At 48.2% G+C, this 23,105-nt stretch overlaps 1 protein-coding gene and 2 pseudogenes across 3 annotated transcripts in view; 1 reads left to right on the forward strand and 2 right to left on the reverse strand.

Annotated features, from left to right (window-relative positions):
- Positions 1 to 23,105, reverse strand: part of MAPK4 (mitogen-activated protein kinase 4) — a 219,579-nt gene that overhangs the window by 23,507 nt on the left and 172,967 nt on the right. The window lies entirely within an intron of this gene.
- On the reverse strand, positions 6,752 to 6,870 carry LOC134936629 (5S ribosomal RNA; annotated as a pseudogene).
- Positions 7,831 to 7,949, forward strand: LOC134946653 (5S ribosomal RNA; annotated as a pseudogene).

The raw sequence follows: 23,105 nt of genomic DNA on the forward strand, positions 1-23,105 counted from the left end.
ACTATAAGTAATTGTTATTAATAATAAAAAAGGAGATTTATGATAGACTTACCATAGTTAAATCTCTTTCTGCGAGGTACACTGGATTCCACAGGGAATACATCGGGGGTAAAGTTGGATCTTGATCTGAAGCACCAACAGGCTAAAGCTTTGACTGTTCCCAGAATGCACTGCACCACCTCCTCTATAACCCCGCCTCCAGGCACGTGAGCTCAGTTTCGTTAACCAGTCCAATGCAGTAGCACAGGCCTGGCCAACATTTGGCTCTTCAGCTGTTGTGAAACTACACACCCCAGCATGCCCTGCCACAGTTTTAGCATTCCCTAATAGCAAAACTGTGGCAGGGCATGCTGAGACTTATAGTTTCACAACATCTGGAGAGCCACAGGTTGGCCAGGCCTGCAGTAGCAGGTAAAAGAGATGGCAGTTAGTCACATAGAACCACATTCTCATGACAGGAGAAGGGACCAGCAACTAATGCCAATGCCATACAAACCCAAAGAAGCTAAGTGCGTCAGGGCGCCCTGTGGAATCCAGTGTACCTCGCAGAAAGAGATTTAACTATGGTAAGTCTACCATAAATCTCCTTTTCTGCAGCGGGGTACACTGGTATTCCACAGGGAATACATCGGGGATGTCCTAAAGCAGTTCCTCATGGGAAGGGATGCACCGTAGCGGGCACAAGAACCCAGCGTCCAAAGGAAGCATCCTGGGAGGCGGAAGTATCAAAGCCATAGAACCTAATGAACGTGTTCACTGAGGACCACGTAGCCTTGCACAATTGTTCAGCGGACGCGCCATGGGGGCCAGCCTGAGCATAGACTTGTGCAATCACATTCTAATCCATCTGGCCAAGGTCTGCTTATTTACAGGACAGCCACATTTGTGGAAACCAAACAGTACAAACAGGGTATCTGACCTCCTGATAGAGGCAGTCCTCTCCACATAGATATGGAGAGCCCGTACCACATCCAAAGACTGTTCTTTGGAAGACAAACCAGAAGAGATAAAAGCCGGAACCACAATCTCTTGGTTAAGATGGAATGAAGATACCACTTTAGGGAGATAACTGGGGCAAGTTCGAAGAACTACCCGGTCACGGTGAAAAATCAAAAAGGGTGGACGAGAGGACAAAGCGCCTAAGTCCGACACCCTCCTAGCAGAGGCAATAGCCAGCAGAAACACGACCTTAAGTGTAAGGCATTTAAGGTCTACAGACTCAAGAGGTTCAAATGGAGACTCTTGCAGGGCATTTAAGACAACATATCCCATGGAGCCACAGGAGGGACATAGGGAGGCTGAATCTGTAAAACACCCTGAGTGAAAGTATGAACGTCAGGAATAGACGCAATTTTTCTCTGAAACCACACCGACAGAGCAGATATATGAACCTTGTGGGACGCCAGACGAAGGTCTAAATCTAGGCTTTGTTGCAGAAAAGCCAAAAGCCTGGAAGTTCTGAACGAATAGGCATCATAATTCTTAGCAGCACACCATGTGAAGTAAGAGTTCCAGACCCTGTAATAAATCCGTGCAGAAGCTGGTTTGCTGTCCTTCAACATAGTTTGAATAACCGCCTCGGAGAATCCCTTGACCCTCAGGAGTGACGCTTCAAGAGCCACGCCATCAAAGCCAGTCTGGCCAGTTCCGGATAGACACAAGGGCCCTGAACGAGGAGGTCTGGGCGCTGAGGAAGTAGAAGAGGACGCTCTATCGATAGACCCTGCAGGTCTGAGAACAAATGCCGTCTGGGCCACGCTGGAGCGGCTAGAAGTAGTATTCCTCTTTCTTGCTTTAACTTCCATAGTACCCTGGGCAGGAGTGACACTGGAGGGAACACGTATAGCAGCCGAAAGTTCCATGGAATTGCAAGTGCATCCACGAATGCTGCTTGAGGATCCCTTGTCCTTGATCCGAAGACCGGAACCTTGTGATTGTGTCGAGACGCCATTAGGTCTACATCTGGTAGGCCCCACTTGTCCACTAGGAGTTGAAAGACTTCCGGATGAAGACTCCACTCTCCGGCGTGAACATCCTGAAGACTGAGGAAATCCGCTTCCCAGTTGAGGACTCCAGGAATAAACACTGCCGTTATTGCTTGCAGATGGCGTTCCGCCCAATGGAGGATTTTTGATACTTCCATCATTGTCATGTGGCTTCAAGTGCCGCCTTGATGATTTATGTACGCCACTGTGGTGGCGTTGTCTAATTGTACTTGAACAGGCCTGTTCTGTGCTAGAGGCAGGGCCAGTGTCAATGCATTGAACACTGCCTGCAATTCCAGAATGTTTATCGAGATGAGAGATTCCTCCCTGGTCCACCGAATCTGGAGAGAGTGTTGCTCCAGCACCGCGCCCCAACTCCGCACACTGGCATACGTTGTCAGGAGGACCCAGTTGGAGATCCAGAAGGGACGGCCCCTGCTCAACTGTTGGTCCTATAGCTACCAGCTCAGTGACAGACGAACCTTCGGAGTCAAGGAGATCATTTGAGATCTGATCCAATGAGGCAGGCTGTTTCACTTGGAAAGGATTAACCTCTGCAGAGGGCGGGAATGAAATTGAGCGTACTCTACCATGTCGAAAGCCGACACCATGAGGCCTAGTACTTGCATCGCCGAGTATATCGACACTCTTGGGCGAGAGAGGAAGTGTCTGATCCTGTCCTGAAGTTTCAGGACTTTCTCTGGAGACAGAAACAATCACTGGCTGTGTGTGTCCAGCAGTGCCCCCAGGTGCAACATGCTCCAAGCAGGGACCAACGAGGACTTTTTTCAGTTGATAAGCCACCCATGGGCTTGTAGAAATTGGACTGTCAGTTCCAGATGACTGAGGAGAACCTCTTGGGAGTTCGCCAGGATTAGCAAGTCGTCCAGATACGGCAGGATCCTGATTCCCTGACGGCGGAGAAGGGCCGTCATAACGGCCATGAACTTGGTGAAGATCCGAGGGGCCGTGGCCAATCCAGATGGCAGGACCTGGAATTGTTAATGAAGGTTGCCAATAGCAAACTGCAGATATTGCTGATGTGACATGGCAATAGGTATGTGCAGGTAAGCATCCTGTATGTCCAGGGATACCATATAGTCTTTGGGTTCCATGGCCAGTACAATAGAGCGCAGAGTTTCCATACGGAATTTGGAAACTCTCACAAATTTTTTTAATAATTTGAGGTTGAGTATAGGCCAAAAAGACCCATTTGGCTTCGGAACTAGAAACAGGGTCGAATAGTATCCCCTGCCTCTCTGAGACAGAGGTACCGGCACTACCACTCCTGTGTCCAAGAGGGATTGTACAACGAAGTGTAGAGCTTGCGCTTTTAATGGATCCGAAGGGATAACTGTTGTGCAGAACTGTCGAGGGGGACGTCTCTTGAAAGAGATTGCATACCCGTGAGAGACAACTTCCCGCACCCAGGCGTCTGAAGTGGTCTTTAACCAGGCCTGGGTGAACTGCAGAAGTCGGCCTCCCAGAGGGAGGCCTCCCCGTCATGCAGCAGGCTTGTCTTGTTTGGAAGCAGGCTAACGAGCGGCCCAAGATTGTTTAGTTTTGGGCTTAGTGGTTTTGGAAGCACAAGCCTGTCTCGGGTACGCCTTTCCTTTTGCTTTCCCTGGAGGTCGAAAGGAATGAAATGTGGCACTCTTCGGAGCAGAAGGATTAGTACTTGGGAGAAACGCAGTCTTGGACGCCAAGTCAGTCACAATCTTGTTCAGATCCTCCCCAAATAGGATGTCTCCCTTAAAAGGAAGCACCTCCAAGGTCTTTTTGGAGTCCAGGTCCACCTTCCAGGACCTCAACCACAGAATTTGTCGAGCCAGGACAGACGTAGTAGACGCCTTGGCCGCCATTACACCTGCCTCAGAGGCCAACTCCTGGAAATAGTGGGAGGCTGTGGTGATATAAGCTAGATATTGTCTGGCAGTGTCAGAAAAATCCTGAAGCAGCTTATCCTCAATTGCCTGAACCCATGCTTCAAGTCCTTTCGCAGTCAAGGAGACTGTCATAGTGGGTCTATGTACAGCACCAGCAAGAGAGTAAATAGACTTCAGGCAACCCTCCACATGATTATCCGTCAGTTCCTTCCATGAGGTAACAGTGGTGACAGGCAAAGTAGATGACACCACAAGACGGGCGACGTGAGAGTCCACCGGCGGTGGAGTTTCCCACTTGTTACTCAACTCTGCAGCGATAGGATAACGAGCTAGTATCTTTTTAGATAGGGAAAATTTCTTTCCTGGAGACGACCAGGAATCCTGGCGAATGTCAGTTAAATGGTCAGAATGTGGTAAGACTACTTTAGCAACCTTCTGACGTTTGAACTTAATCAGGTTTCTTAGAGGCACTAGTGTGCTCGACCTCATCATCTATTTGGAGAATAAGCTTAATAGCCTCCACTAGGTCAGGAACATCAACCTGGGTTGTAGATTCCTCATTAGAAGCAACCGTATCAGTGTCTGATGGATCAGTATATACCCCATCCTCATCGGAAGAATTATCCAAAATATTAGTGGATTGTGAGGAAGAAATAGCCCATTTAGATGACCCCATGGCCCCAGAGGGGCTTGGGGTAGACTTTTGTCTAACCAAAGATTGATTTAATTGTTGTAACTAGGTAGACAGTGTGTCTGCCCAGGGCGGATTAACTACAGGGACAATATATGGCTGTAATGGCACAGAAGGTCCCACAGGGGCGTAAGACGTGTCACAAGCGTATTCAGGATTCTTGAGAATGCTGCCCAAGGTGGGTCCTGATTGGCCACAGATGCTGCGGGTTGACTGGGAGGTGTATTGCACCCCACGCCTGAACCAGCAGCTAAAACTTCCCCCTCAGGTGAATTCGTGGTGCCACCACTGCATGAAGCAGAAGCATCCGCGGATTTCCCGCCCTGTGTGGCAGTCATTATAGTGAATGTAGCCTTAAAGCGTAACAGCACAATACAGCCAAACAAACACAATACCTGCAAATAACCCCCTGTGTTATGTGACAGAAAATACAGGACACAAACAGAGGATTTAAGTGGTATGAGGTGACTGAAATACACAGTAAAAAAACAACAACCCAGTATATACTGTGTATCACTATATATATATGAGACCCTGACACACCTAGCCCCTCAGGGTACAGAATACAGCGATACAGATGGGTCCGATGGGTCCATGTTTATCTAGGCCTTTAATAGGATTAACTGAGACTGGGCAGTCGGACTTAATCCCCTGCTGTAATGACTTAATCCCCTGCTGTATTGTTCTTTGTATTGTATTGCAGCTGAGAACAATAGATGAAGGGTTTATGTAAATAAACCATGGTGTGACTAGGCGCACCAAAGAAGCCAAGATAACCGTGGATCTATCTGTAGTAAATAGTGTGATGCATGAAAATGAAATCCACACAGCAGCTACAGGCACACTCAGTCACAGGTACAAGGCAGAAGTTATTGCAGATAAACAATAAAACTGCACTGGACTAGTAAAACTACATATAAATATGTATGAGTATAGATATAACAATGCACAGTAGATACTGGATGTATATCGCAGAATACTTGTACTAAATATTCAGATAGCAGCACATTTGTTCTTAACTAACACTGTCTAAAATGAAATGTAGAATACTTATGTGCCTGTAAAAGCACAGCGCTGATGAGACAGGCAGCTTTACAGAGGAGACAGAGCTCTGCAGTCCCGGAGTTCAGCCCAATTACTAGTGAAGATGGTGCCAAAATCTGTCAGGGAGTGAGGGAGAGTGAAATGCAGCTCCAGGGTGGGAACACCAGCAGTAGATGGCGCCCGGAGCTGGGGGAGGGACTACAGGTCAGCGCCTTATCCCCTATGCTGGGCCTCACCACCGGGTACCGTGAAGCCTACGTAAAATGGATTTTAGTAAATCCGACCTGTACTCCCTGCCCTGGTGGATATAGTGGGGTCCCTGTGCAGTACAGTGTCCATGCCAGCGGCGCGGTCCATCTTCTGGGACCACGACCGGACTGCGATTCACCGGTGGGTCCCACCTGGGAGACCCTCTTACCTCCTCCCTGATGTACAGCCACGCGATCCTGGAGAGCGTCAGCGGTGGTGTGCCTGATGACCGGTGCGCCTTCGCTGCAAGTACTTGGAAACCTGGCCACGGGAGTATGCAGCGCAGCTTGGGAGGTGATGAAGAATGTCATAAATAGTGCTGCGGCCCTTGAAGTCTTCTTAAAAAGCTCATTCAGGGCTGCCTAGTGCAGCCCCACCTGTTAGTGACCTGCTCTGCAGGCACCAACTTACAAACTGAGCTCCAGTGCCTGGACATATGCAGAAGAAAAAGTATGACTCTTGTTTGGGCGCACTCTTGTTTTAACTATCTATCAATAGATAAGTAAATTCATATAGGAGTAATAACAGTGTGGTAATTGTTTCTACTCTTTAAAGCGCATGAGGGTTGGACACGACTGGTTGGAGATAGAATGGGTGTTGAATGATCAACAGGAGACAACGGTCTCATAAATGGATGTTCAGATCTTAATATTCCTGGATAATTGCATGTCGGAAGTTGGCTATAGACTGAGCCACTTCCCTCTGCCCAAGATCTGTACAAACTGGGTTTGTATTAATGCAGCCCTGATTGAGGTACGATCGTGAAGTGGGAAACCCATAAGCTAGGTCCCACTTCTGAACAATAGCCTAGGTGAAGAATGGGAAAGAAGAAGAGAGAGGTATTGTGGTGTAAGTGGTGATACTGCTGTTGGTATCTTATCTACAGGAAGGAGAGTTTCCTACTTCACTGGGTATTCCCTAGTGGTCGCCCATCTAGGTACTGACTCAGCCCACCTGCGTTTAGCTTCCAAGATCGGACGAGATTGGGCGTGAACGCAGGGGTATGGTCGTAGGAAAGTTCAGACCTGCAGTGCCAATGAGAGTGCACCGAAATGGGAGGATAAAATCCGCCTATGAAGGATGATTGTGAGAAATGCTTGCTGGGAACCAGAGATATCAGACAGAAGGATTGAAAAAGAGGAGATACCAGAAAAAGTTGAGGAAAATGTGTGAATCTGCTGTCCACGTTAGACCGAAGAAGCGTGTCTCCTGTGGGGACACGCTCCTCTGAATCGTGGATGAGAGTTCACGGAAGGAAGAACAGTGGGAGAGATAAAGGAGAAAAAGGAGGCAAAGGAGGAGAAGGGTCCCTGGGGGGTTGCCTAAGGTGTGTGACTACTGCTGGAACCTGGTCCAATGAGTCAGTTAATGCCAAGCCCCAGAATATTGAATTTACAAAGGTGATATGAGCAAAATGTCCCAATGAGGACAGGACTCAGTGGTTGGCACAGGGTTGAACCTGAGGCTGAGGGAAGAGATGTCACTGAACACTTCACAAGAGCATCCGATGCATATTGGAGATAACCTATAACAGAGTGGTTGTAGAATCACAACATGTCTTTCTAATTGATTCCACTCCGAATATCAGAGAGGTCAAGTGCTTACAAGGATGCAAGAGAAGCGTGTGTATCTCGTTAATGGTACATTTGAGATGTATAACGGTCAACAGTGTCAGATATCAGGACATATCTCTAGTAATAAGAATACAGAGCTATACCTGAGGCAAAATATAATGACGTGAAATAAAATGACACGAGAGTATGCTGCACACAGTTTGAGATTACCAAGGGCAGGGTACATATAGGATAATATCGCACCTATACCTGTTATTGGTTGGGTATTGGAGAGAAGTTGTGGGAATTATATACTAGGGCTGGAGGCACCAATTTAGGGTTTGGGGCAATTACTGCGTTATGATAACGGTGCTTATGAATGAATTTCGGTGCACTCTCATTGGCACTGCAGGTCTGAACTTTCCTACGACCATACCCCTGCGTTCACGCCCAATCTCGTCCGATCTTGGAAGCTAAACGCAGGTGCGCTGAGTCAGTACCTAGATGGGCGACCACTAGGGAATACCCAGTGAAGTAGGAAACTCTCCTTCCTGTAGATAAGATACCAACAGCAGTATCACCACTTACACCACAATACCTCTCTCTTCTTCTTTCCCATTCTTCACCCAGGCTATTGTTCAGAAGTGGGACCTAGCTTATGGGTTTCCCACTTCACGATCGTACCTCAATCAGGGCTGCATTAATACAAACCCAGTTTGTACAGATCTTGGGCAGAGGGAAGTGGCTCAGTCTATAGCCAACTTCCGACATGCAATTATCCAGGAATATTAAGATCTGAACATCCATTTATGAGACCGTTGTCTCCTGTTGATCATTCAACACCCATTCTATCTCCAACCAGTCGTGTCCAACCCTCATGCGCTTTAAAGAGTAGAAACAATTACCACACTGTTATTACTCCTATATGAATTTACTTATCTATTGATAGATAGTTAAAACAAGAGTGCGCCCAAACAAGAGTCATACTTTTTCTTCTGCATATGTACATTCTTCTCTTTGACTCTGGGCGCACCGCCACACGGACTGACATCATTGCTACTATTTAGCATCACTGTCCACTATGTGGTTTATATATTGATACTTATTTCCAACCTAAGTCGGTGCAGGATCAAAAACCTTTTTCGTTTTTGTGCCTCCAGTGCCTGGAGGCGGGGATATAGAGGAGGCGGTGGAGTGCATCCTGGGAACAGTCAAAGCGTTAGCCTGTTGGTACCTAGGATCAAGATCCAACTCTACATAGTGTACCCCGCTGCAGAAATAGTAATATAGCACACGTACACTGCTACTGCCCCCCTGTGCCGGCCACACCCCCTTACAAGTGGGGGCTGCCAGCAGGAGATAATGGAGCGCTGCCCTGTTGCAGACAGCTCTGCACACTGTACAGTACATGTTTGGAGAGTCCTTTGAACACTCAGGTCAGCTGAGTGCTGTTCCAGTAAACCTGATAGCAAGATGCAAGGGCCGTGGAGCAGACCACTTTGTCTTGTCAGTTTAAAATGGCTGCGGAGGCAGCATGTTTGAGGGATGACCAATTGCTGTGGTTGTAACCAGTGATGTTCCTCGCAGAGCCGTCTTTTTGTATGGGCTCAATAGGCAGTTGCCCAATGGCCCCAAGCCTAGTATGCAGTTTATATTTTCGTTGGTAGATTGCTCTGGCTCCTGAACTCTGATCCCCAAGTCCCCAGTACCTCCTGAAAGGTGGGACTCTATTTTTTTTTTTATCCCACTGAAAGCTAAGCGAATCGATTTCCAGAAACTGGAGATATCTGCAGTCAAGCATGCTGCCCTCCCATCGGAAAATGCTGAATATTAAGCCCAGTCCACTATCCACCCCTTCCCTGCGTATTAAACACCCCCTAATACCCTGGTAGCCATGTAGCGGGGGTCCTTCATTCATCCAAATGCCCCCTTCTACAGTTTACTGTTCTCCTTCCTGCCCCATCTCCCACCATCTGTGCAGTAAAGGAGTAATTAGCAGAAATTACTGCTCCAGGTCCTTCATGCTGAGTGGAAGATAGAACACCCCCTACCGCCCACGGGACATCAAAGCTGCCGCTGACAGCACCCCCACCTCTACCGCTGCAGGATGGTAGGGGCCCCAGTGCATTGCTTTGCCCAGGGGCCTACACTGCTGTTAAGATGGCCCTCTCAACAGGCTGGTGTTACGTTTGGCTCCCCTATTCTATGTTTCCTACTAAGGGCTGTCCTGTGGGTCAGGGGTCTGATTCCAGGACCAGAGATATCATCCTTCCAACAGCTGCCAGTGTCTACCGAAAGGGGCGAGTCCCAGCATTTTCAAGTATAGTCTCAGAAAATGTCTTAAATCAGACAGAACCCAAGATATCTGACTGGGAAGAGCAATTAACAGGCTCAGATGGGGACCGCTGCTTTGAAGTCTGATATCTCTGGTTCCCAAGGGCCGATTTTCAAAAATCTGGTACCCCTGGAAAAAGGGGACCCTCACCTATCACTGTAGAATATACTTATACTCATGGGACCCTTGGGCAACTGCCCATTGAGCCCATATGAAAAGACAGTTCTGCCTGTGGAGTAGCCAGAGGTACAGAACGGAAGTCTCTGTAAGCACAAGCAGTAGTAAATACAGTTGAGGATATCCACAGTAGATGACATGCAGCAGATAAAAACAATAGATGGTAAACAGTTATAGATGGTAAATAGTGGTTGCAGCTCTAGGTAGTAGGAACCCAGACGATTGACCTAAGCTGTATAGGTGATGTAATGTAGACAGAAAGCAGATGATAAAGAGCAGGCACTTGGACTGGCAATGGTGAGCTGGTGCAGCAAAGGCTTGAAAGCTGAATGGAAACAGCAGCGCTGGTCAGTGAACAAACAGGAAACGGCTTGCAGAATACTGTCAGCTGATATCTGTAACAGGTACAAGTATAAGAGTACTGGGGCTTGGGAATCAGGAACTGTCCCAGAAGGGAGGCATTGCTCTGGCAATATGCAGCAGGCCAGAGCAGGTTTAAATAGGCAACAGTGGATGTTCATAGGGTGCTGAAGTCATGTGACCGCTGCTGTAGGTACAGAGATTGGTTTAGCGAATCACATGGAGAATCCAAAATTGCCAGGCCCATGTAGTCAGGTGGTTTGTTCACAAATATGTCAGGACACAAGGTGATTGCTGTGGTGGACCCGGAGACTTGCAGACAGCAATGATATGACAGTGTCGGGTACGATATGTAGGACTTAAAAGACCCCAATTTGTGATATCTGTTTTATCTTTTTTTTTTTTTACACTGCTGATACATAAAAATCAGTTTCCCTGGTAATGTTCTATATTGCAGCTGGCTCCAGCAACATCTATAAAAAAATGGGTGTCCCCATCAGCTCTCCATGGTGTCCCCATCAGCTCTCCATGGTGCGAGCTTCAATTTTTAAGTAACATAGATACATTCTCATTAGGATCAGAGAATGAGTTTTACTCTGCAAAAAAAAAAAAAAATGCTAGCACCAACTAAGTCATTATCATTTTACTTAAATATAAACTACCACCCATTGAGCTGGGAGCAATTGCAGCCATGATTAGGCGCATACTCAGTAGTGGTGGAAACAAGGTCATTTGAATTTCATGTAACATTGGCTCAAGCAGGCATACTGCATTTGGGGCCTGATTCAGACAGGTGCACTAATGCAGCTGCAACTGTGATTTTCTACGTAATGCAACAGAAGATATCAGCAAGTGAAGCTGCCACCCAGCAATGAAAAGAGGCGCCCGCCGGAGCTACTGCAACTCATTCGCAATTGCGTACACATACGCAGCCTATTTGCATGAACAAGGAACACAGGGCTGAAGGGTAGACCTATGGCTACGCAGACTGCACCTGGCAATAATCACGCAGGCGCCATGTATTTGTACATTAGAGCTCGCAGTTGACATCCGATACATGCACCAAAAGAGGCCATGACACCCTGCGCTATAACAACCACTACCCACTAACACCATGTTATCACCCACAAACGGTCATTTCCTGCCAATCACTTTGCAAAGGAATCCTCATTGCTTGCGGGTTCACGGCAACACCTTGGTGCATGCGCAATGCGAACGCAGCACATGCACAGTCTGCCTATAATCAATCAGTTCCGTGGAACATCGGCTTTGCATACTTCTCCGAATCAGGCCCTTGGACTGTGTGAGATCTATTTTGATCTAGTGCAGTGGTTCTCAAACTCGGTCCTCAAGACCCCACATGGTTCACGTTTTCCATGTCACCCAGCAGCTGCACTGCGTATCACCAACTGTCACATTTCAAAAATCTACAGGTGACCTAGAAAACATGAACCGTGTGGGGTCCTGAGGACCGAGTTTGAGAACCTGTGATCTAGTGCATTCCCACAGGATGTATATGTTATGTCACTCTACAGAAGGGGCCCTTAAAGCAACATTACACACAGTGGAGCATAATGTAGTGAATTTCTTTCAGTTACCAAAAAGCAACTCGGAGAATACTAAATCCCCATTAATTTGGCCTGTGTTTGAGAAGTATTGTAGCTAAGGCTGATCTCATCAATCAAGTGCAAACAGTAATAACAGCTGACTGCAGGACACAGAGTGTATGCAGTGACCAGTACAGCAATCACAATACCTAATGAATGCTGATTCGCTGATATCTGTTCTGCAGTCACAGTCCTGCCAAAGTGGCACTCCATGCTACAGTACGTATCCGCAGCCAAGAGAACCGGTCCGGGACACAGAGTCTGCTGCTGTATTCAGCTTCAGGGAGGATAAAACAAGACCAATGCTTCATAGTATGAGAGATGCATATTTTATACTATGTAGCTGCGTCAGAGATTTCAGGGCTCATTTGAAAGATTAAGGGAAGAACACCCACAGTATCAGTGATGGCTAATATCCTTTACACGGGAAATGTTGTAGTATTCTAGGATTTTTTTTAGGTATAGTAGTTGAGTTATTACGGGGTCTATTTATAAAAGCAAAAAACCCCAGTTTTCTGGGGCATTTTGACTGGAGGAACCTTTTTATTTTTAGGTTTTTTTCCTCATCTTTTGTTAAAAACAGAAGGTCTGGTATTGCGTTATGTCTCCTCGCACCGCAGCACAGCAAGGAAAAGTCTGCGCTCGTACTGCTTTCTCCTAGCATGCATCACTCCTGCGGCTCTTGTTCTGCTTTAGAGAAAGATGGCCAAAAAAAGCACTCCGCATGCCTTTTTTTTTAGGCCGGGACATGCCTTTTTTCAAGCACAATTTTCCGGCAGGTCCTTCTATATAAATATGGATTCTGTTAAATTGCAATATAGGGCAGAAATATAGATAATTATCTTCAAAATGTCACTATTTTTACTAGATAGACCCCCTATACTTCTGAAATCAATGACCCATTTATATCTTGCAGATGATGAGCTTTTTTGAATATTTGCTTTAGAAAATGTAACACCAGGGGCGTAGCCAGAGCTTTGTGGGCCTGTGCCCCAATACTTCTAGAGAGACACCTCTCCACAGCAGTAATTTTAAGTCCCATAACAGTGCTATAGTAGTGCCCTAATTCACATTATGTCCCATTGTTGGGCTGCCAGTACACATTATGCAATTATTATAGTGCCTCCGCTTTATATTGTACCACATTACAGTGCCCCAGTTCATATTATTTAACATTATAGTTCCCTCCAGTTCATTTTATACCACATTACAATGAGCAGGTCAAGGGACCTAGTTATACTGTAGGCACCAAGGCAAAAGTGTGTAAGCAGGGCCGGTTCTACACCTTGCAGCGCCCAGTGCGAAAGTTTCCACTGGCGCCCCCGCGGCAAAACAGTATGTGCGTGCAAAAAAAATTAGGGGCGTGACCTCATATAGGGAGGGGCGTGGCCACAGTTATGCTCCCAGGAGCTGTGCCCCCAGATTTGCCCCAAGTAGTTGTGCCCCCCAGTTGATTTGCCCTTAGTAGTTGCGCCCCCTGTTGCTTTGCCCCCAGTAGTTGTGCCCCCTGTTGCTTTGCCCTCAGTAGTTATGCCCCCTGTTGCTTTGCCCCCAGTAGTTGTGCCCCCTGTTGCTTTGCACCCAGTAGTTGTGACCCGTTTCTTTGCCCCCAGTAGTTGTGCCCCCCTCTTTCTTTTCCCCCAGTAGTTGTGCCCCGTTTCTTTGCCCCCAGTAGTTGTGCCCCCTCTTTCTTTGCCCCCAGTAGTTGTGCCCCGTTTCTTTGCCCCCAGTAGTTGTGCCCCCTCTTTCTTTGCCCCCAGTAGTTGTGCCCCGTTTCTTTGCCCCCAGTAGTTGTGCCCCCTTTCTTTGCCCCCAGTAGTTGTGCCCCCTTTCTTTGCCCCCAGCAGTTATGCCCCCTCTTTCTTTACCCCCAGTAGTTGTGCCCTGTTTCTTTGCCCCCAGTAGTTGTGCACACACACACACACAAATAAATAAAAAACAATACTTACCACTGCCGCGCTCCTGCTTCCCGATCGCTGCTGCTCCGTCTGGCCGCTGGCTCCTCTCTATGGGAGAGACGTCATGATGTCTCTCCCATAGCAACGCCGCACAGACACTAGAGGTCAATACTGACCTCTAGTGTCTGTCCCTGGAGCCGGCTGCAGCAGACGCCCACACAGCCCACGGCGTCTGCTGCAGCCGTGGAGCGGGGTGCGGGCAGGGGGCCGCGCCCCCAGGCCGCAGCGCCCCCGGGCAAAGGCACTGCTTGCCTGCACCAAAAACCGCTCCTGTGTGTAAGGGCCCCTATGGTCCACCCATTGGTGAAAAATGTATATAACACATGTAACTTTTACAGGGAAGGCGGCCCTTTTCCGCTCTGGGCCCAATAGCAGCTGCACTCCCTGCACCTATGGTAGCAACACCCTTGTATATAACTCATGTAACTGTGACAGAGAAGGTGGGCCCTCGCTGCTCTGGGCCCATAGCAGTTGCACTCCCTGCACCTATGGTAGCTACACCCTTGTATATAACTCATATAACTGTAACAGGGAAGGTGGCCCCTCTCTGCTCTGGGCCCCATAGCAGCTGCTCTCCCTGCACCTATGGTAGCTCTGCTCTCCCTGCACCTATGGTAGCTACACCCTTGTATATAACACATGTAACTGTTACAGGGAAGGTGGCCCCTCTCAGCTCTGGGCCCCATAGCAGCTACACTCCCTGCACCTATGGAAGCTACGCACTTGTATATAACACATGTAACTGTGACAGGGAAGGTGGCCCCTCTCAGCTCTGGGCCCCATAGCAGCTGCACTCCCTGCACCTATGGAAGCTACGCACTTGTATATAACACATGTAACTGTGACAGGGAAGGTGGCCCCTTTCAGCTCTGGGCCCCATAGCAGCTGCACTCCCTGTAACTACGCCCTTGTATATAACACATGTAACTGTGAAAGGGAAGGTGACCCCTCTCAGCTCTGGGCCCCAGAGCTGCTGCACTCCCTTCACCAATGGTAGCTACACCCTTGTATATAACACATGTAACTGTGACAGGGAAGATGGCCTATCTCAGCTCGGTGCCCCCTAGCAGCTGCACTCCTGCACCTATTGTAGCTACACCATTGTATATAACACATGTAACTGTGACAGAGAAGGTGGGCCCTCGCTGCTCTGGGCCCATAGCAGCTGCACTCCCTGCACCTATGGTAGCTACACCCTTGTATATAACTCATATAACTGTGACAGGGAAGGTGGCCCCTCTCAGCTCTGGGCCCCATAGCAGCTGCACTCCCTGCACCTATGGAAACTACGCACTTGTATATAACACATGTAACTGTGACGGGGAAGGGGACCGCTCTCAGCTCTGGGCCCCAGAGCTGCTGCACTCCCTGCACCTATGGTAGCTACACCCTTGTATAGAACACATGTAACTTTGACAGAAAAGGTAGCCCCTCTCAGCTCTAGGCCCCATAGAAGCTGCACTCCCTGCACCTATGGTAGCTACACCCTTGTATATAACTCATATAACTGTGACAGGGAAGGTGGCCCCTCTCAGCTCTGGGCCCCATAGCAGCTGCACTCCCTGCACCTATGGAAACTACGCACTTGTATATAACACATGTAACTGTGACGGGGAAGGGGACCACTCTCAGCTCTGGGCCCCAGAGCTGCTGCACTCCCTGCACCTATGGAAGCTACGCACTTGTATATAACACATGTAACTGTGACAGGGAAGGTGGCCCCTCTCAGCTCTGGCCCCCATAGCAGCTGCACTCTGCACTTATGGTAGCTACGCACTTGTATATAACACATGTAACTGTGAAAGCGAAGGTGACCCCTCTCAGCTCTGGGCCCCAGAGCTGCTGCACTCGCTTCACCTATGGTAGCAACACCCTTGTATATAACATGTAACTTTGACAGGGAAGATGGCCTCTCTCAGCTCTGTGCCCCATAGCAGCTGCACTCCCTGCACCTATTGTAGCTACACCATTGTATATAACAAATGTAACTGTGACAGAGAAGGTGGGCCCTCGCTGCTCTGGGCCCAGAGCAGCTGCACTCCCTACACCTATGGTAGCTACACCCTTGTATATAACTCATATAACTGTGACAGAGAAGGTGGTCCCTCTCAGCTCTGGGCCCCATAGCAGCTGCTCTCCCTGCACCTATGGTAGCTACACCCTTGTATATAACACATGTAACTGTGATAGGGAAGGTGGCCCCTCTCTGCTCTGGGCCCCATAGCAGCTGCTCTCCCTGCACCTATGGTAGCTACACCCTTGTATATAACACATGTAACTGTTACAGGGAAGGCGGCCCCTCTCAGCTCTGGGCCCCATAGCAGCTGCACTCCCTGCACCTATGGAAGCTACGCACTTATTTATAACACATGTAACTGTGACAGGGAAGGTGGCCACTCTCAGCTCTGGGCCCCATAGCTGCTGCACTCCCTGCACCTATGGTAGTTACACCCTTGTATATAACACATGTAACTTTGACAGGGAAGGTAGCCCCTCTCAGCTCTAGGCCCCATAGAAGCTGCATTCCCTGCACCTATTGTAGATACGCCCTTGTATATAACACATGTAAGTGTGACAGGAAAGGTGGCCCCTCTCAGCTCTAGCCCCCATAGCAGCTGCACTCTGCACTTATGGTAGCTACCGACTTGTATATAACGCATGTAACTGTGACAGGGAAGGTGGGCACTATCAACTCTGGGCCCCATAGCAGCTGCACTCCCTGCACCTATGGTAGCAATGCCCCGGTATATAACACATGTAATGTGACAGGGAAGGTGACCCCTCTCAGCTCAGGGCCCCATAGCAGCTGCACTCCCTGCACCTATGGTAGCTACACCCTGTATATAACACATGTAACTGTGACAGGGAAGGTGGCCGCTCTCAGCTCTGGTCCCATAGAAGCTGCACTCCCTGCACCTATGGTAGCTACACCCTGTATATAACATATGTAACTGGGACAGAGAAGGTGGCCTCTCTCAGCTCTGGGCCCCATAGCAGCTGCACTCCCTGCACCTATGGTAGCTACACCCTGTATATAACATATGTAACTGGGACAGAGAAGGTGGCCTCTCTCAGCTCTGGGCCCCATAGCAGCTGCACTCCCTGCACCTATGGTAGCAACACCCTTGATTATAACTCATATAACTGTGACAGGGAAGGTGGCCCCTCTCAGCTCTAAGCCCCATAGCAGCTGCACTCCCTGCACCTATGGTAGCTACAACCTTGTATATAACACATGTAACTGTGACAGGGAAGGTGACCCCTCTCAGCTCTGGGCCCCATAGCAGCTGCACTCCCTGCATCTATGGTAGCTATGCCCTGTATATAACACATGTAACTGTGACAGGGAAGGTGGCCCGTCTCTGCTCTGGGCCCTATAGCAGCTGCACTCCCTGCACCTGTGGAAGATACGCACTTGTATATAACACATGTAACTGTGACAGGGATGGTGGCCCCTCTCAGCTCTGGGCCCCATAGCAGCTGCACTCTGCACCTATGGTAGCTACGCCCTGTATATAACACATGTAACTGTGACAGGGAAGGTGGCCCCTCTCAGCTCTGGACCCCATAGCAGCTGTACTGCCTGCACCTATGGTAGCTACACCCTGTATATAACACATGTAACTGTGACAGGGAAGGTGACACCTCTCAGTTCTGGGCCCCATAGCTGCTGCACTCCCTGCACCTATGGTAACTATGCCCTTGTATATAAAACATGTAACTGTGAAAGGGAAGGTGACCCCTCTCAGCTCTGGGCCCCATAGCAGCTTCACTCTGCATCTATGGTAGCTCCGCCCTTGTATATAACACATGTAACTGTGAAAGGGAAGGTGACCCCCTCTTAGCTCTGGGCCCCGTAGCAGCTGAACTCTGCACCTATGGTAGCTATGCCCTGCATATAACACATGTAACTGTGACAGGGAAGGTGCCCCCTCTCAGCTCTGGCCCCATAGCAGCTGCAGTCCCTGCACCTAGGGAAGGTGGCCCCTCTCAGCTCTGGGCCCCATAGCAGCTGCAGTCCCTGCACCTATGGTAGCTATGCCCTGTATATAACACATGTAACTGTGACAGGGAAGGTGGCCCCTCTCAGCTCTGGACCCATAGCAGCTGTACTGCCTGCACCTATGGTAGCTACACCCTGTATATAACACATGTAACTGTGACAGGGAAGGTGACACCTCTCAGCTCTGGGCCCCATAGCTGCTGCACTCCCTGCACCTATGGTAATGACGCCCTTGTATATAACACATGTAACTGTGAAAGGGAAGGTGACCCCTCTCAGATCTGGGCCCCATAGCAGCTGCACTCTGCACCTATGGTAGCTATGCCCTGTATATAACACATGTAACTGTGACAGGGAAGGTGGGCCCCTCTCAGCTCTGGGCCCCATAGTAGCTGCACTCCCTGCATCTATGGTAGCTACGCCCTTGTATATAACACATGTAACTGTGAAAGGGAAGGTGACCCCTCTTAGCTCTGGGCCCCATAGCAGCTGCACTCTGCACCTATGGTAGCTATGCCCTGTATATAACACATGTAACTGTGACAGGGAAGGTGGGCCCCTCTCAGCTCTGGGCCCCATAGTAGCTGCACTCCCTGCATCTATGGTAGCTACGCCCTTGTATATAACACATGCAACTGTGAAAGGGAAGGTGACCCCTCTTAGCTCTGGGCCCCATAGCAGCTGCACTCCCTGCACCTATGGTAGCTATGCCCTGTATATAACACATGTAACTGTGACAGGGAAGGTGGGCCCTATCAGCTATGGACCCCATAGCAGCTGTACTGCCTGCAACTATGGTAGCTACGCGCTTGCCTAACAGAACTTACTGAGATATGAAAACAATTATAATAATGGTTCCTTGCGCTTGGCTTTCATTACTTCTCCTATTCCTATGATCCAAACCTCACCTACCCGACATACTGATCAACTCCATTGTCTCACACATTGACTATTTATCTCCCCCTCTAAATTGTCTCAGAGGCAAATTGAAGCTTCACTTCTCTCAGCTATGATCACCTTGGTTGCTGAGATTTACCAAATGAAAACTTACAGCTGCTGTGCCGGATCTCTCCTACTATGGAGAGACCCAAGGGTTATTCACCTGGGATATGGTCATTAGGTCGACAGCCATTAGGTCGACCACTATAGGTCAACATGCATTAGGTTAACAGGGTCACTAGGTCGACATGGTCATTAGGTCGACAGGTCAAAAGGTCGACATGAGTTTTTCACTTTAAAAAAAAAAATTTGGACTTTTTCATACGTCCGATCCACGTGGACTACGATTGGGAATAGTAACCTGTGCCATGCGTAGCGAGGCACCTTGCCTGAAGCATGGCGAGCGAAGCGAGCCATGCGAGGGGACATGGTGCACTAATTGGGGTTCCCTATCACTTTATGGAGAAAACGACACCAAAAAGAGGAAAAAACTCATGTCGACCTAGTGTCCCTGTTGACCTGATGCATGTCGACCAATAGTGGTCGATCTAATGACTGTTGACCTAACGACCCATACCCTATTCACCTATTTTCAGGCCAATTTATATTATTATCAACTAACAGGACAACTGGGGGTATATTTACAAAAATCCGAGTTTGAAAAGCACTTTATGAATCTTCAAAATCAATTGAAATCGATTCCTTTTGAGTTTCTACATTTTTGAAAATTTTACTTATTTACTAAAAATCAATTTTGCATTTGATTTTCAAATTGAATTCAATGTGGATTCATGTTTGGAAGGGATTAAGAGTTGAATTTATGAAATCCCTTCCAAAATCAAACCTCAAATCCCCATTAAAAATTCTAGAAAAATTGAATGCAAAATCGAACAGAACTTCCTCATTGGTCCAAAGATATCACATGCACACTAATTTATGAGAAAGCTCTCTCTTTACACTGTTTTATGGGGGTCATTCCGAGTTGTTCCCTCGCAAGCTGCTTTTAGCAGCTTTGCACACGCTAAGCCGCCGCCTACTGGGAGTGAATCTTAGCTTATCAAAATTGCGAACGAAAGATTAGCAGAATTGCGAATAGACACTTCTTAGCAGTTTCTGAGTAGCTCCAGACTTACTCGGCATCTGCGATCAGTTCAGTCAGTTTTGTTCCTAGTTTGACGTCACAAACACACCCAGCGTTCGGCCAGACACTCCTCCGTTTCTCCAGCCACTCCCGCGTTTTTCCCAGAAACGGTAGCGTTTTTTCGCACACACCCATAAAACGGCCTGTTTCTGCCCAGAAACACCCACTTCCTGTCAATCACATTACGATCACCAGAACGAAGAAAAAACCTCGTAATGCCGTGAGTAAAATACCTAACTGCATAGCAAATTTACTTGGCGCAGTCGCACTGCGGACATTGTGCATGCGCATTAGCGACTAATCGCTCCGTTGCGAGAAAAAAATACAGAGCGAACAACTCGGAATGACCCCCTATACCAATACTTACAGCTCACATAGTTGACAATAAGTTTAGCCCTAATCTACAGTACCTTCCTACCTGCCTTCCACTTTCTGTGCACACATAGTCACTTGTTGCTAAAAAAACAAAAAACCTTTGCCTGCTCCCTGTCTATTGCATAATTTTTGGGGAGTGGTTTATTTAATGTGCGATTATGCAATAGACGGCAGCAGAGCACAAGATCGAACATTTTTGCCAAATTATATAATAATAAGGCTTTCTAATAACTTTTTACAAAAACAAAGATGCATTCTGTTATGGATTGGGTGGCTATATGTGCCTCTTTATACTTACAGTATGCTTAGCAGGAGATTGTGGATTTGACAGTGGAGTCAGTAGACAACAGCCATAGCCTAAATAACCTTTTTTGGTGGAAGGGGAACAAATCAGAACAGTATAGTAACATTCAGTATTAGCTTTATTAGCACATTGTCACAACTGAGGGCCTGAGCTGACGGGAGGCAGCCTCAGTTGTAGGGGCTGAGATGTACCGGAACCTGGGAGGTTGTATCAGACCCCTGGACATGTAAGTAACATGAATAATAACTGCCCGAAGGCGTGACCACGACAACTTGGATAAAAGTCAATGATGTTTATTATCACAACTCCGCAACACAGCAGCAGTAAAAGAAAACGTAAAAGTCAGCAAATAATAAATACAGTTCCTGGGTACTACAGGATGGCAGGAGCCACAGGGCACTGGTAGTGTGAGATAGTTCTTATGATCTTCTAGATGGAAAGTCCTTACCAGGCCCGACTGTAGCAATGGAGATAACCCAGGATTGTGCCAGCTGGTGTTCCAGGAAAAGCTGGGTTGCTGAAGGTAAAACAGCTGCTGTGGATACTGGCTGGAACCAGACTGTTGTTAGCACGGAGTGGATACTGGCTGGAACCAGTTAAATAATAAATGAACTTGGGAGCGATGAAATATGAACTGAAATGTAGAACTTGAGAGCGGAGAAATAATAATACCGGTGGAGAGTGGTAAAGTGTAGAAAGGACACCGGCCCTTTAAGGGAAGCTGTACTCTGCTGGAAGCTGAGCTGGAAGCAGGTAATGTTGTAGCTGGAAACAGATGAATCCACAATGGATTGGAGAGTCAGGCTACACCGCAGGTGGAATGCTGGTGCGGGTCTCTATGGTGGAAGTCTTGAGACAGGAGCTGGAACCTGGAAGACAATCACAGGAGAGAGACAAACAGGAACTAGGTTTGACAACCAAAGCACTGACGCCTTCCTTGCTCAGGCACAGTGTATTTATACCTGCAGCAAGGAAGGGATTGGCTAGGCAATTATGCAGATTAACAATACTGACAACAGATTGGAGGAAATGATCAGCTGACAGAATCCAAGATGGCTGCGCCCATGCAGACACTTGGAGGGAAGTTTGGTTTGTAATCCATGTGGTAATGAAAACAGTAATGGCGGCGCCGGCCACCGGAGACAGGAGGCGCCAGGCTGACAGATGCACATCCAACCACGCGGACACAGCGGAGGCCGCGGCTGACGTAATCGCCACTCAGACACTCTGCATGCAGAAGTTCAGGGACGGCGGCGGAGGCCGCGGGAGACGCCATGCCAGGTGTAATATGGCGTTTACTGTGACAGCGTCCCAGAGTGACAGGAGAGGATACAGGAATGTACACATCAGGATAACAGATGGGATCCGGTCCTGGAGCGCTGAGCCAGCCTTAGGAGGCATCTGATGGGTAAGAAATGGCGTCCAGATACCCGGATCGTGACAGCACCCCCCCCTTTAGGAGTGGCCCCAGGACACTTCTTTGGCTTTTGAGGAAACTTGGAATGGAATCTCCGGACCAAGGCAGGAGCATGGACATCAGAAGCATTGGTCCATGAACGTTCCTCAGGACCATAACCCTTCCAGTCAATAAGATATTGTAGTTGACCGTAACGGTGACGTGAGTCCAGGATCTTGGCCACTTCATACTCAACGCCTCGTTGAGTTTGGACTTTCGGAGTTGGAGGAAGTGAGGAATGAAACCGATTCAAGATCAGCGGTTTCAACAGGGAAACATGGAATGTCCTGGGTATTTTTAAGAAGGGAGGCAACTGGAGTCTGTAAGCAACAGGATTGATGACTTGTTCAATCTTGAAAGGACCGATATAGCGAGGTGCAAACTTCATACTGGGAACTCTTAACCTCAAATTCTTCGTGGATAACCATACCCGATCACCCACCTTGAGAGCAGGAACTGCTCGACGCTTCTTATCCGCAAACTTCTTATACCTGAACGATGCCTTGAGCAGAGCTGATCGTACGCTCTTCCAGATATTGGCAAACTGATGCAAGGTGATATCCACTGCGGGAACAGAAGTTGCTGGAAGCGGTTGGAACTCAGGGACTTTAGGGTGGAATCCAAAGTTAGTGAAGAATGGTGTTGAAGCAGATGAAGAATGATACTGGTTGTTATGACAGAACTCGGCCCAGGGAAGTAATTGAACCCAGTCATCTTGAGAGGAGGACACATAGATGCGGAGGAAGGCCTCCAAGTCCTGATTCACCCTCTCGGTTTGACCATTGGTCTGAGGATGGTAAGCCGTGGAAAACTTTAGCTTGACTTGGAGGACTTGACATAAACTTCGCCAGAATTTGGCTGTGAATTGAACTCCTCGATCTGAGATAATTTCTTCAGGAAGACCGTGGAGTCGGAAGATCTCTTGTATGAATACTTGAGCCAACTTGGAAGCTGACGGAAGACTGGTGAGAGGAATGAAGTGAGCCATCTTGGTGAACCGGTCAACTACCACCCAGATGGTATTGAACTTGTTGCACATGGG

The sequence above is a fragment of the Pseudophryne corroboree genome, chromosome 1, assembly GCF_028390025.1.
Source record: "Pseudophryne corroboree isolate aPseCor3 chromosome 1, aPseCor3.hap2, whole genome shotgun sequence".
NCBI classification, from domain to species: domain Eukaryota; kingdom Metazoa; phylum Chordata; class Amphibia; order Anura; family Myobatrachidae; genus Pseudophryne; species Pseudophryne corroboree.